The sequence below is a fragment of the Channa argus genome, chromosome 15 (assembly GCF_033026475.1).
Source record: "Channa argus isolate prfri chromosome 15, Channa argus male v1.0, whole genome shotgun sequence".
NCBI lineage: Eukaryota > Metazoa > Chordata > Actinopteri > Anabantiformes > Channidae > Channa > Channa argus.
The window spans coordinates 552,396-564,362 of NC_090211.1; positions in this window are offsets into that span (position 1 = coordinate 552,396).

Sequence of the window (11,967 nt, forward strand, 5' to 3'; positions counted from 1 at the left end):
TAAAGCAGTAAAATCATCAGGTCTACCCACATTTTAAATAGAAGGAACACGATGGGGAGCTCAGAGGACCCAGAGGACCACAGAAATCAACTGCAGTCGAGTTCCTTCCTTCGTGAAGAAAGAAAGAAATTCGTTACAATAGTTAGTCCGGTCAAGATCACTGTCCAGGAGGTTTGTGTCTCTGTTAAAGTCAATAATCAGGAAGAGACTTAACCAGAGAAAATGCAAGAGCTTTACCACAGATGTCAAAAACAGACCAGATTAGAGTTTGATGAGAAACGTATAAAACAAATCCACTTGTACCAGAAAAATAAGAGAGGGAAGAGAAGAAACTGATGATGATGAAGCTACCACCTCGTGTGTTTGGTGTGGGCACATTGGCTGCCAGAGGAACTGCTTCCCTTGTATTTATTGATGGTGTGATTGCTGACAAAAGCAGCAGGATAAATTTTTTTTATCTGCTCAGATTCAGCCAAACGGTTCAAAACCCATGGGTCAGATTGTCACTGTGATCCGAATCACACAATGAATGGTAAAGAAATGGAATAGTCTATAGGGACTAAGTCAGTCGCCAGACCTGAATCCAATTGAACTGCAATAGCGTGTAGGAGCTGCCATGTGTTTGACCTAGATCCTCTGTTAGAGAGTGTGGTGCTTTCGTTTTTCCACTAACGTAGCGAGCGACGTGATTTGTCTGCAAATTCCACTCGCAAGGCTTTCCTTATCAAATATTTATCCTTATTTTGGATTCAGAGCTGTAACTGTGAAGAGGAGTCTGTCTGTGTGTGTGTGTGTGTGTGTGTGTGTGTGTGTGTGGGTCCATTCATCCAGTGCTCAGCTGGGCTGTGTTTTGTTGGATTAAAGAGGGTCTGATGCAGAGTGTTAAGAGCCAGCTGTCTGCTTTCGTTTGGTGTCTATCACAACAGCAGCCCTGAGAAGATCCCGCTCTGATGTGCCCTCGGGTTACAAACCTGCTGCATCTCTGCCTAGTTTAATCACTCGTTCTCTGGCTCTCATTCAATCTGTATTTTCATTCCTCACATCTCTTACATACTTTACTGCCTTCTAACACTGTGTAGAAAAGCTTAGCACTCAAAGTCAGTACTTCTACAGTGTGGCCAAAAATATGTGGATAGTTTTCTAGATTTTTTTTTTATTACCAGTAGCACTTAAGCTTCAAATCAGATTAGTGAACAGACATTGTTGATCGGAGCTCCCTGTGGGTATGATTTCTTAATGTGGACTGCTGTGTTTAGTTTTGGCTAGTCTCCCAAACATAACCACTTACAACACACAGTAGCAGATTCCAACCCTGGCCAACCCTGCAAAAAGTCACCCTGCTTTCATCTTTCGTCCTGTTTGAAAGCACGTTTCTAACATAATTACATTACTATGTTACTGAGGTTTGTGAATACAAGTTGGATTTTTAGTACTTAATACTCATTTCTTTAGAATGTTTACATAAGGTTTGAAATTATTATTTTTTTCTTACATCAGTGACTTGCAGTTGTTTTTGCACTTCATCACGTGTGTGATATTTTGACAGTATCATAAGTTATGTAAGACAAGTGTCTTAATTTATAAACAAATGTTCCTTCATATATGTGTATTTCTTACAATAATTGATCCACATATTATTAGATTTTTTTTTTCTTTTTTGCCAAAGGTGGGCAAGGAACTGTATTTGGTAACTTTTTTGACTTTGATTTCCCACCTAAATCGGAAACGTTTTGTAAAAAAAATTCAAAAAAGAAAAAATTTGTTCTTATATGTACCCCACTCCAGGAGTATTTCAATGAGTAACCTGTAAAGGGTTAAGAATTTTCTACAGTATATAACCATCATCTTTGCCAAACGGTGTAACATAAATGTTCTTGCCTGGCAGTGTGGTTGCAGAATCAGTGTATACTCTCTTTGATGCTTGTGTGGCTTGATAGAACAACCCTGCAGCCAGGTTCACATTCCTCCCAGAAGAACACTTCAGATTATTGTAGGGACAATTTATTGCCAATAATATTGGAACAATATATTCAACAATCACAGACAGCACAGTGGAGATGTAATGTTTTGCCGTGTATTGTATGCCCCTATGTCTCTTGTGCACACTTCCTTTCTCATCTCCAGTCCTCTTATATTACTCTTCCTCCGTCCTCAGTTTTACCCACACATACTTTCTTTTTCCCTTCACACTCACCTATCTTCTCCTCTGTTTGAAGTCTTCACATCCCTCCTCAGTCTATTTTATCTCCATGCTTTTTTCTCTTCTTTATCTTCCTTTCATTTCCGTCCTGATTCTGTAACTCAAAAATCTCTCTTTCCAAGATGTCTGATAAGCGTTCACCATCCCTCTTGAACTCACTCCAGCCTGCCACTGTATCCTAGCAACCTAAATTTACTAGTATCATCAGTCTGGCATCTTGCCTCAGCATACATACACTTCACTCTGCCTCCAATGCTTGTAGGTCAATACAAGATTGCTTTTTATAAGTCAGTTCAACCATATAGAAATCTGCTTTGTTTTTCCTTTGATTATTTAACTCTGAACACCATAAATGGCACATGCCTTGGATCGCATTTTACCACAGTTCCTGGGCTAAACAGTTCTTTATTTTAATGCCAGAATTAAGGGCCACCAAAAACGAACACATAATCCCCATCCGTCTTTCCACAAAATAAATTCAGTGAATTCAGAAAAAGTGTGGAGCTTTAATTAACACAAAAATCCTCCTACTGCAGCATCCAGTCATTCACTAAACCCACAAAGGGTGTATCACTCGAAAAACACCTCCATATCCCACACATACAGAGAGGTTTCTGAAAGTAGAACATAGACATACTCCAGATGTGCATTAACTTCAGCTGTGTAAATGTGGTATGACATAGGTTTGAGGAATGAACATTTTATTTTATTTTATTGAACAATGCGCATTTGAGTTATGTTTACGTTGTTCTGTAATATACAGGCTTGTTACAACAATGCTTTACTGTAGGGATTGTGAGTGGTGCCTGGTTTCCTTCAGACATGACATTCAGGCCAATGAGTTCAATCTTTAGGGTCACAGCTGTGAATTCACTGGCAGGCAGTGGGAGAGCAGATGAAAAAAGGAGGGGTGCCCAGCACTCGATGAGCCCACAGAGGGCCTGGGGGCCGAGATAGAGAGACAAGACAAACTAACTGTCACCAGAGTGTGCACTATGGGGGGCGAAAGCACTGAACTGGAGAGTGAGGGGCGTGAAAAGTCTTGAAGATAAAACCGTACGAAAGAGCAGGTGGAGGACCATGATGCCGCCAGGCAGATGTCTTCCATCGACACAGCTCTGAGCAGTGCCACAGAGGAGGCTATCCCTCTTGTGGAGTGTACACGGATGCCCTCTGGTGGGGCATGCTTGGTATGTTTGAAAAATGGCTTCAAACAGCCAGGGGGACAGGCACTGAGTGGAAAGAGGAAGCGCGGTAGAGCCTTCCCTGTAGTGCACAAAAAGGCGCTCGGAACGCTGTATAGTAAACATGCGTTCCACATAGTAGGACAAAGCACGCACTGGGATGAGAGGAGACATGCTCCTCAGAAGTGTGGGGAGGTGTGCAGAAACCTTCCAAGGTTATAACTCTAGACCTAAAAGAACTGGTAATGCACTTGGGCATTACCAGTGAAAGCAGGAATAAAGCAGGATTAGGTCGGAGAACAGCAAGATTGAGATCTCCACGGATCAAGAGACACTGCAGGGAGACTGAAAGGGCAGAGAGCCTCTCTTAATGGAGGTGAGGGCTAAGAGAAGTGCTGTCTTCCATGACAGGAGCCTGAGAGGAATTTGGTCCAGTGGCTTAAACGGGGAAGCTGCCAAGGAGGGATCAGGGGGCGCAAAAGAGGCCAATGCCGCCTCACACACCTTAAGAAACGTTTTAACAGAAGGTGACTGAAAACAGACCAGTCTGCGAATCCTTCATGGCATGAGGAGATCGCTGCGGCATATGGCTTCTCAGTGCTGAGGGATAAACCTCTGTCTACGAGGGTCTGAAGAAAAGACAAAACCTGAGGAAGAGGGCATGAAGGGGCAGACACGCCACTCTCCAAGCACCAGCCCTGAAAAGATGCCTTTGCACCCTGAATGGTGCATCCCGATCTGTGTGAACAGCTCTGTGTGCAGCATTCCTGGGGGTGGGGGCCACCCCTCTGACATCGTGTCTGCGGCCATGTTCAGAACGCCAGGGATGTACACAGCTCTGATGGAGCCGAGATCCAAGTGCGTCCACAGCAGCAGCTTCCTGACGATGCCGAGGAGCTGTGATGATCTCCCGCCACCCTGACGGTTAATGTAAGAAGCCGTTATCCTATTGTCCGTATGAACAAGAACGTGGCGATCTGAGAGCGCCGGCATACAGTGCTGAGGAACGTTCCACACAGAATGCAGCTCCAGCGCATTTATGTGGAGAGACATGCCATCCAGCCAGGGAGCCCCCACTGACTGAGAGAGGCATGCCCCATGTCCTATCAGCGAAGCGTCTGTGAACACCGATACATGAGGGGCAGCCGAGGGAAACGCTGTCTAACAAGACGCGAGGTTCCCTCCAGTAAGCCAGATCTGGACCTACTGATGGGGGGATCGTGACCTATCGTCGTGTAATGACGATCGAACAGGATCGACCTGCAGGCAAGAGAACCAGCACTGCAGTCCCAGCAGCCGCATGACTGAGTGAGCTGTGACAATGCAACAGGGAGTCAATCGGTAGAGCATGACGAGCAGCCCCGGCAGCCCATGGCCGCCCCCCCCGCGAAAGGGACATGGGGAGGACGGGAGGGGATGGCTGTGCATCGGGGAAGCCCCGGCCATTGCCGAGCAGCTAGGCGGTTGTGCCCCCGAGGGCTCATTAACTGGTGTAGAAACAAACGTAGCCCCACAGTTAGCAAGTATGCTAGTGGGGAGGGACGTTGTATGGAGCCCAGGAGAAAGATTGTGCTGCTTACCAGCTCATAAAGTTAGCAGGGCGGCTAATAACGAGCGGGCTGGACCATGGCAGGCAGTGGTGTAGATGATTCTGAGCTAAGGTGAAGAGGGTAGCTCGGAGGGGGGAGCCCGAGGGTGAGCTGTGAGATGCGGAGGCTCCTGATGATGTTGCTAGGTAGGCGGACAGTCAGGAGGCTCAATGTCAAGGACATCGTTCATAACCCAATACTGCTCCGGGGCATCAGAGAAAAAAAAATCAGCCTGGGAGCAAAGGGTGTCCTCAGTGAGAATCCTGCAGAACATGCAGGAAGCCTGCTCGGTAAAAGCGAGGCTCGCTTGTTCCGCTCCCAAGCAGCAAGGCAGCGAAGGTGAAGGTCATCGGGTACGATGTAGCCGACGTGACAGGAGCCAAAAATCGCTTCCTTAGCTTTGCTCCTGCCGCCGGAGGTGCTGCTGCCACTGTTCTTGCAGCTGTGTCGAAAGGACATTAGAGAGGAATTGCTCTAGTTGGGGCAAAGCTGAAGGAAAAAGAGGGAACAAGTGCTGCAGTCCCTGCTCTTAAGGTGCGATTGCAGACCTAATTAAGGGCACCATGAGAGCAATAAAGTAGTAACTTTTGGCCCACACACCGCTGGGCGTGGACTATACTGCTTCAGTTGGCATGAGCAGGCCACAGTCAGAGGGCAAGCAATATAGGAAATTGTTTCTCATGGTTCAGGTGGGCTGTCATGTGCCTTTTACTCAGGAGTGGTTTCTGTCTGCCCACTCTACCATACAGGCCTGATTGGCGGAGTGCTGCAGAGATGGTTGTTCTTCTGGAAGCTTCTCGTCTCTCCATGGAGAAACACCAGAGAGTGACCATATAGGGTTCTTGGTCACCTTGGTCCAAATCATGTCCTATCAACTGAATTTCCCACAGGTGGATGCCAATCAAGTTGTAGCAACAACTCAAGGATGATCAGTGGAAACTGGATGCACCAGAGCTCAATTTTGAGTGTAATGGCAGATGCTGTGAACACTTATGTATATTTTTCATTTTTTATTTTTTATAAATTTGCAAAAATTTCAAACAAACTTCTTTTACATTGTCATTATGGGGTATTGTTTGCAGAGGACAATAAGGTTGTAACATACCAAAATGTGGAAAAAGTTAAATGCTGTGAATACTTTCTGGATGCACTGACCATAAAGTGTCTATCTATCTACATCTCCACTAAATCAGTCCTTTGCTCCCAGGAACTATCCCTCTACTTTCACAGTCAGCCTGGAAGAAAACACAAAAACTGCAATATGTCCGGAACCTCCATGACCACATCAGAACCATTCATCAAAAACTCCACTGACTCCCTCAACAATTATACCTACTCAAAGCCCTCCACAACGTGGACACAACGTCAGCCCTACACACTCCGTCTGTTCGACCAACCTGACACTGCCCCAGAGGATCTATCCTGGGTCGTTTGCCATTGCTGTTCCTATCCTCTGGAACTTTCTACTCAGGAAAGCCCAAACACTTAACCCTGTTAAGATCCGCCTTCTTAAAATAACGTTTATCTTGTAATTTCTCTTATCAGTCTTTGAAGTTTCATTATTTTATTGCCTGTCTGTAATCTAAACTGCTTTTTAGTCTGTTGGGTGAATCTCGTTAAGATTGTGCTGCCAGGTAAACAACTTTTCGAGTGTGGATCTTGAACATGATCAATATGGACTGTGTGCCAACATTTGGTGATTAACAAATTCACAATGACCGTTGTGGTTTGGTGGAGAAAAATCACTTGACTTTGGCTCTGACAGTTTGGTGTGGCAGCTGTTTGGTCTTAAACTGAAGTTGAAAGTATGAAAGTTGCTGTGATATGGTGCTGATGACATCAATTCCTGTCACATTTTCACAAGTGTTTTTGACACTTTGACCAATTTCATAGCTTAGTGAAAATGTAGTGACAATAGGCCATATAGATTCTAGGAAGTCTGAGAAGAGCAGGAGCCTGTTTCAGACATGAATTCTAGAGAATGTCAGGAGGATCTGGTCTTGAGTCTGGAGTTTCCCTTTCAGACATGTAACCAACATTGGGAGATAGACCGTATGAGGTTCTCACTTGTGAAGAAACAACCACTTGTGAAATTGAGTTCAACATTGTTGTTGGGTTAAATGAATGAGTTCTTTACCTTCAGCTGTTAGTATTTGCCTGGTTTCATGGCAGTCGCAGGAAATTGACGTTACCAACACGGTCAATCACTCATGGTGAATCCTCCGGAGTATTACCTTCTCTACTCACAAATTAGCTTGGTCAGAGCTGGCTGGGTAAAATCAGAGTAATGTCAGGGCCAACAGACTTGGGCGTTTGCATTTACACATACACCTTTCCAAATAAAGTAAATGGTCTGCACTTATATAGCGCATTTCTACCTATTGGCACTCAAAGCGCTTTACACTGCTTCTTATTCACCCATTCACTCTCACAATCAGATACACTCACACCGATGGGGGAGCTGCTATGCAGCTGGCCAACACTCACCAGGAGCAACTAAGTTGGGGTTCAGTGTCTTGCTCAAGGACACTTCAACACGTGACTGGAGGAACCGAGGATTGAACCAACAACTGTGAGATTGGTGGACAACCACTCTACCTTCCTGTGCCACCAGTCTGGAATGCATGTCTGAAATGGGCTTAAGATTCTGCCTATGAGTTTTGCCACATCACCTATATGAACATATCTGAGACAGGTGTTAGATTTCAGTTATATTGAAGCTTTGAGGTTGGTGAATTATTAGGAGTGAATACAATCATTCTTCAGAAGTGTCCATTCCCCCCAGATATCTGTAATAATACCAAGGCTTCTTTTCACAGGAGGGCAAGGCTGAAGCCATTCAGCTGTTCCTTTTATTTGTAGAAAAAAATTCCCCATTAAATTCTAAGTGAGTCTTATGCCACACCTGGCCTTTTCTTGTCCAGAGGCCTTGTTAAATTAGTTTTAAATGGCTTCTTCTACTTCCCTTTTATCAATATTTGTGTATATAATGTCACTTTTCCTAGATGTCTGTATAGTGCAGCTGAGGTACTGTGGTATTAGCATGGCTCAGGGCAGTGATCTTAGGTGTAGTCTGACTTGGATATAAATGGTGCTAGATCATTGTCTTGTTCACACTGACAATGATCACCTAACTTCTGCCATGTACTCTTACTCTGCATCTGAGTGTTGACTGCAAGGAAACCTTTATATTTACTGACAGGAAGTCAGAAACAAAGAAAAGGAGAAAGCATTCTAATTCCCTTCCTATGCAGGCAGGCTCATAGAGTCTGCATCATGCTGTATTCCTGAGCCGCAATACACTGCTCTGTTTCTTCAGAAGCAGCAACCTGGAGTAATTTATTGCAGTAGAGCAGGTGGCTTTGGTCTATTTGTCTGAATGTGGCCCCCAGAAAACTGTCAATTTGTGACTACTGTACTGTGAATACTAGAAATTTGACCTTGTTTAAATGCTCCACCAATATCAGCCCGCTCGTTATTAGCCGCCCTTGATTGTGTTTAGATGCCTGGTTGTTTGATGTCTGTGGTGGTGTCTTTCCAAAATCCTCCAGGACTGACTTTTAAGTTCTCTGAGGGAGATGTTGAACAGAGGTCGGTATTAAGAACAGAAGACGTTTGTGTTAAGCACAGTTGTGCAAAGGTAAGTTTAGGTGAGTGAAAGATAAGGTGTATTATCCTGCATGAGGCTTTGTTGCACAGGATACATACTGCAACTTATTACTGAGAGGTACAAGCACAATACTGTTCTTTAATCCAAAATGCTGCAGCAAGAGTGCTGACTGGAACTAGCAAGAGAGATCATATTTCACCTTCACTAGCTTCTCTCCATTGGCTTCCCATTAAATCTAGAATAGAATTTAAAACCCCGCTTCTTACATATAAAGCTCTGAATGGTCAGGCTCCATCATATATAGAAGACCTCATAGCACCATATCATCCCAGTAGACCATTTCGATCTCAGAATGCAGGCCTACTTGTGGTTCCCAGAATTTCCATAGGTAGAATGGGAGGCAGAGCCTTTAGCTATCAAGCTCCTCTCTTGTGGAACCAGCTCCCAGTTCAGATTCGGGAAGCAGACACCCTCTCTACTTTTAACTCTAAACTTAAAACCTTCCTCTTTAATAAAGCTTATAGTTAGATATAGTTATGCTGCTATAGGCTTAGACTGCTGGGGGACCCACCCCCCAATGCAATGAGCTCCTTTCCGCCTCTTGACCCGCTCTCCTCTCACCCCACAATTGTCACCACTGTATGACATTAACTCTGTGTGTTCTCTCCCGTAGTTGTCTTTGTCCCTCTCTGTCCCCCTCTCTCTGTCCCTTTCTGCAGGTGTCCCCGGCTTTGAAGCTGTGTGTCTTTCAACGTGCAGCTATGGGTCCTACCAACCTGCTCGATGTTTTGTTGCTGCTTTTGTTGCTCTTTGCTTTTCTCTCTCCCCTTTCCACTCACCCCAACTGGTCAAGGCAGATGGCCGTCCACCCTGAGCCTGGTTCTGCTGAAGGTTTCTTCCGTTAAAGGGAGTTTTTCCTCTCCACTGTTGCCTATGGCTTGCTCCAGGGGGAATTGTTGGGTTTTCTCTGTACATCTTTATAATCTTGACTTTATTCTGTAAAGTGCCCTGAGATGACTTTGTTGTGAATTGGCGCTATATAAATAAAGTTGAATTGAATTGAATTGTTCTTTCACTGATTAAAAAAAAAAAGAATATGCACACTAATGCCATAAACTACAGACAAATGGTCCTCCAGTGTGTGCAGTATGTAATTTAGCCCCAGGCTATGTGGGGCAGTTATACTATGAAACTATGCTTAAACATATATGTAGTAAGACTCCCAGAGTACCTGCTCTATCTAAGGCTACCTAATAAGAGTAATGGACTTGTGCATGTAGACAGTCTATAAAACTGGATAATTTCTGAGTTGAGGCATGTTTAGGATGAGGATTGGTTTTCTAGAGGACATGGTGTGTGTCTGGGGGTTAGCTGTGGGGCAAATATATGAGAGTTGCACTTAAATTCAAATCTGAGTCTTAAATTCACTGGCAACAGTGTGTCATTCTTTTCACACACTTTAAAAGTAGGAAATTAAATCTTTACTGCTTGACAATGAATAATTCATATAAAAATATATATTAAATTTCAATAGACAATGTGCCACAGGCCTGAGGGTACAGTACGCTGGAGAGCTAATGAGGGAACAAGCAAGTTGGGTGGCAGAGGGGGTGGGTACTAGACAGTTAGGTGAACAGGTGATCTGCATAAAGGGAAAGTGATGGAGACATCTGGTGGCTACTTCAACCACCTCTACTATCAGGTAAAAACACAAATTTTCTGACAAAGCTTTAGAAAGTGATAGATAGGTCACCTACGAACAGGATTTGTTTCATCCCTTCCCCAAGCTTCAATTTGCAGTCTCCGGGTCAGTTTGACTGTATTTCTCTCTGGGCTGCTCTCATCAGCAGAGGAGGTTAAGGTAGTTGCAGGGAATCTGTGGCACTAATGGGGGTTGTCCAGAACACAGATGAATCTGTTGGAGGAACTCAAGTCAGGTGTCAGGCAACGTGACTGCTTGGACCCACACATCATGGTCTGTAATGCAGGGTTTGTTGTAAGCTCCAGCTTTTTTTGTCAATGTAGTTCTTCCTAGGCATCGCCTTCATCACCAACTGCATCTGCTGAGCGTGAACGGTTAGTGAGTCTTCTAGAGGCAGGTTAATAGATTTGTGTTGTACCTGCTTAGGGATAGACTTAACATGTATCTCCACCATTGCTACATTCATTTGAGCTAACAGTTTTCAGATTGGGCTGGTGTAGTTGCAGGATGGGAACTAGAGCAAGGCCATGTTTGGGCGACTGTGGCACAGGAAGGTTGAGCTGTCGTCCACTAAACTCGCAGTTGTTGGTTTGATCCCCAGCTCCTCCAGTCACACGTTGAAGTGTCCTTGAGTCAGACACTGAGCCCCAACTTAGTTGCTCCCGGTGAGTGTTGGCCAGCTGCATAGCAGCTCCACCATCAGTGTATGAGTGTGATTGTGAATAGGTGAATAAGAAGCAGTTTAAAGTGCTTTGAGTGCCAATAGGTAGAAAAGCGCTATATACTGTAAGTGCAGACCATTTACCATGTCTGTGTATCTAGATGTCTTTTTATTTCAGCTAAACTTTATAATAGATTTTGTTCACAGGTGTGCACAAAGGAGTGTGCATTTTGCCCCCCCCCCATCACTTCCATAGATCAATCTTTATGAGGAATCTTTCAAAGGCATGTATTAAGAGAGGAATGATTATAGCAATTAAAACCTCTTTCATTTTTCATATGACTGTTTTAAAACAGTTTGGGGAAATTATGAACCTATTCTCTATGAATGGTCTCTCCCTAAATACTAACAAAGGCCTTGTTCTACCAGCATTTATTTTTAGTTGACTCCATCTTTGTCCGTGGTTGTTCCATATTAAAGGCCGAAACTATTGCACAAGTAAAGAATAGCTGAAATGTTTGTCCTCCCCCCCCACCAATCCTTTGCTGAGATCTGAGTAAATGTGAGGAAACCCTGTGTAAACTTGGGTGTGCAAACTTCTTTACATATTAATAAATAAATACTGGTTGATTGCACCCCATCCCAACTTTTTTGTGTTGGATCAACTCAGAGTTCCTTTAACTTTATAAAGGCCAACCTGACTTTCTTTAACAGCTCATTCTGGTCATTAACCTGGATTTTATGTTCATCATAATTTAGAAAGTGTCACAGTTGTTGTTATGATCCCCAGCTCCTCCTGTCACATGTCAAAGTGTAATTGAGCAAGACAGTGAACCCAACCTTAGTTGCTCCTGGTGAGTGTTGGCTCCCCCATCTGTGTGTGTGTGTGATTGTGAGTGCAAATCGGTGAATGAGAAGCAGTGTAAAGTGCTTTGAGTGCCAATTGGTAGAAAAGCGCTTATGTAAGTGCAGACGTTTTACCATTTGTAATGAAAATGTTATCCAAATTCTAAAGAAACAC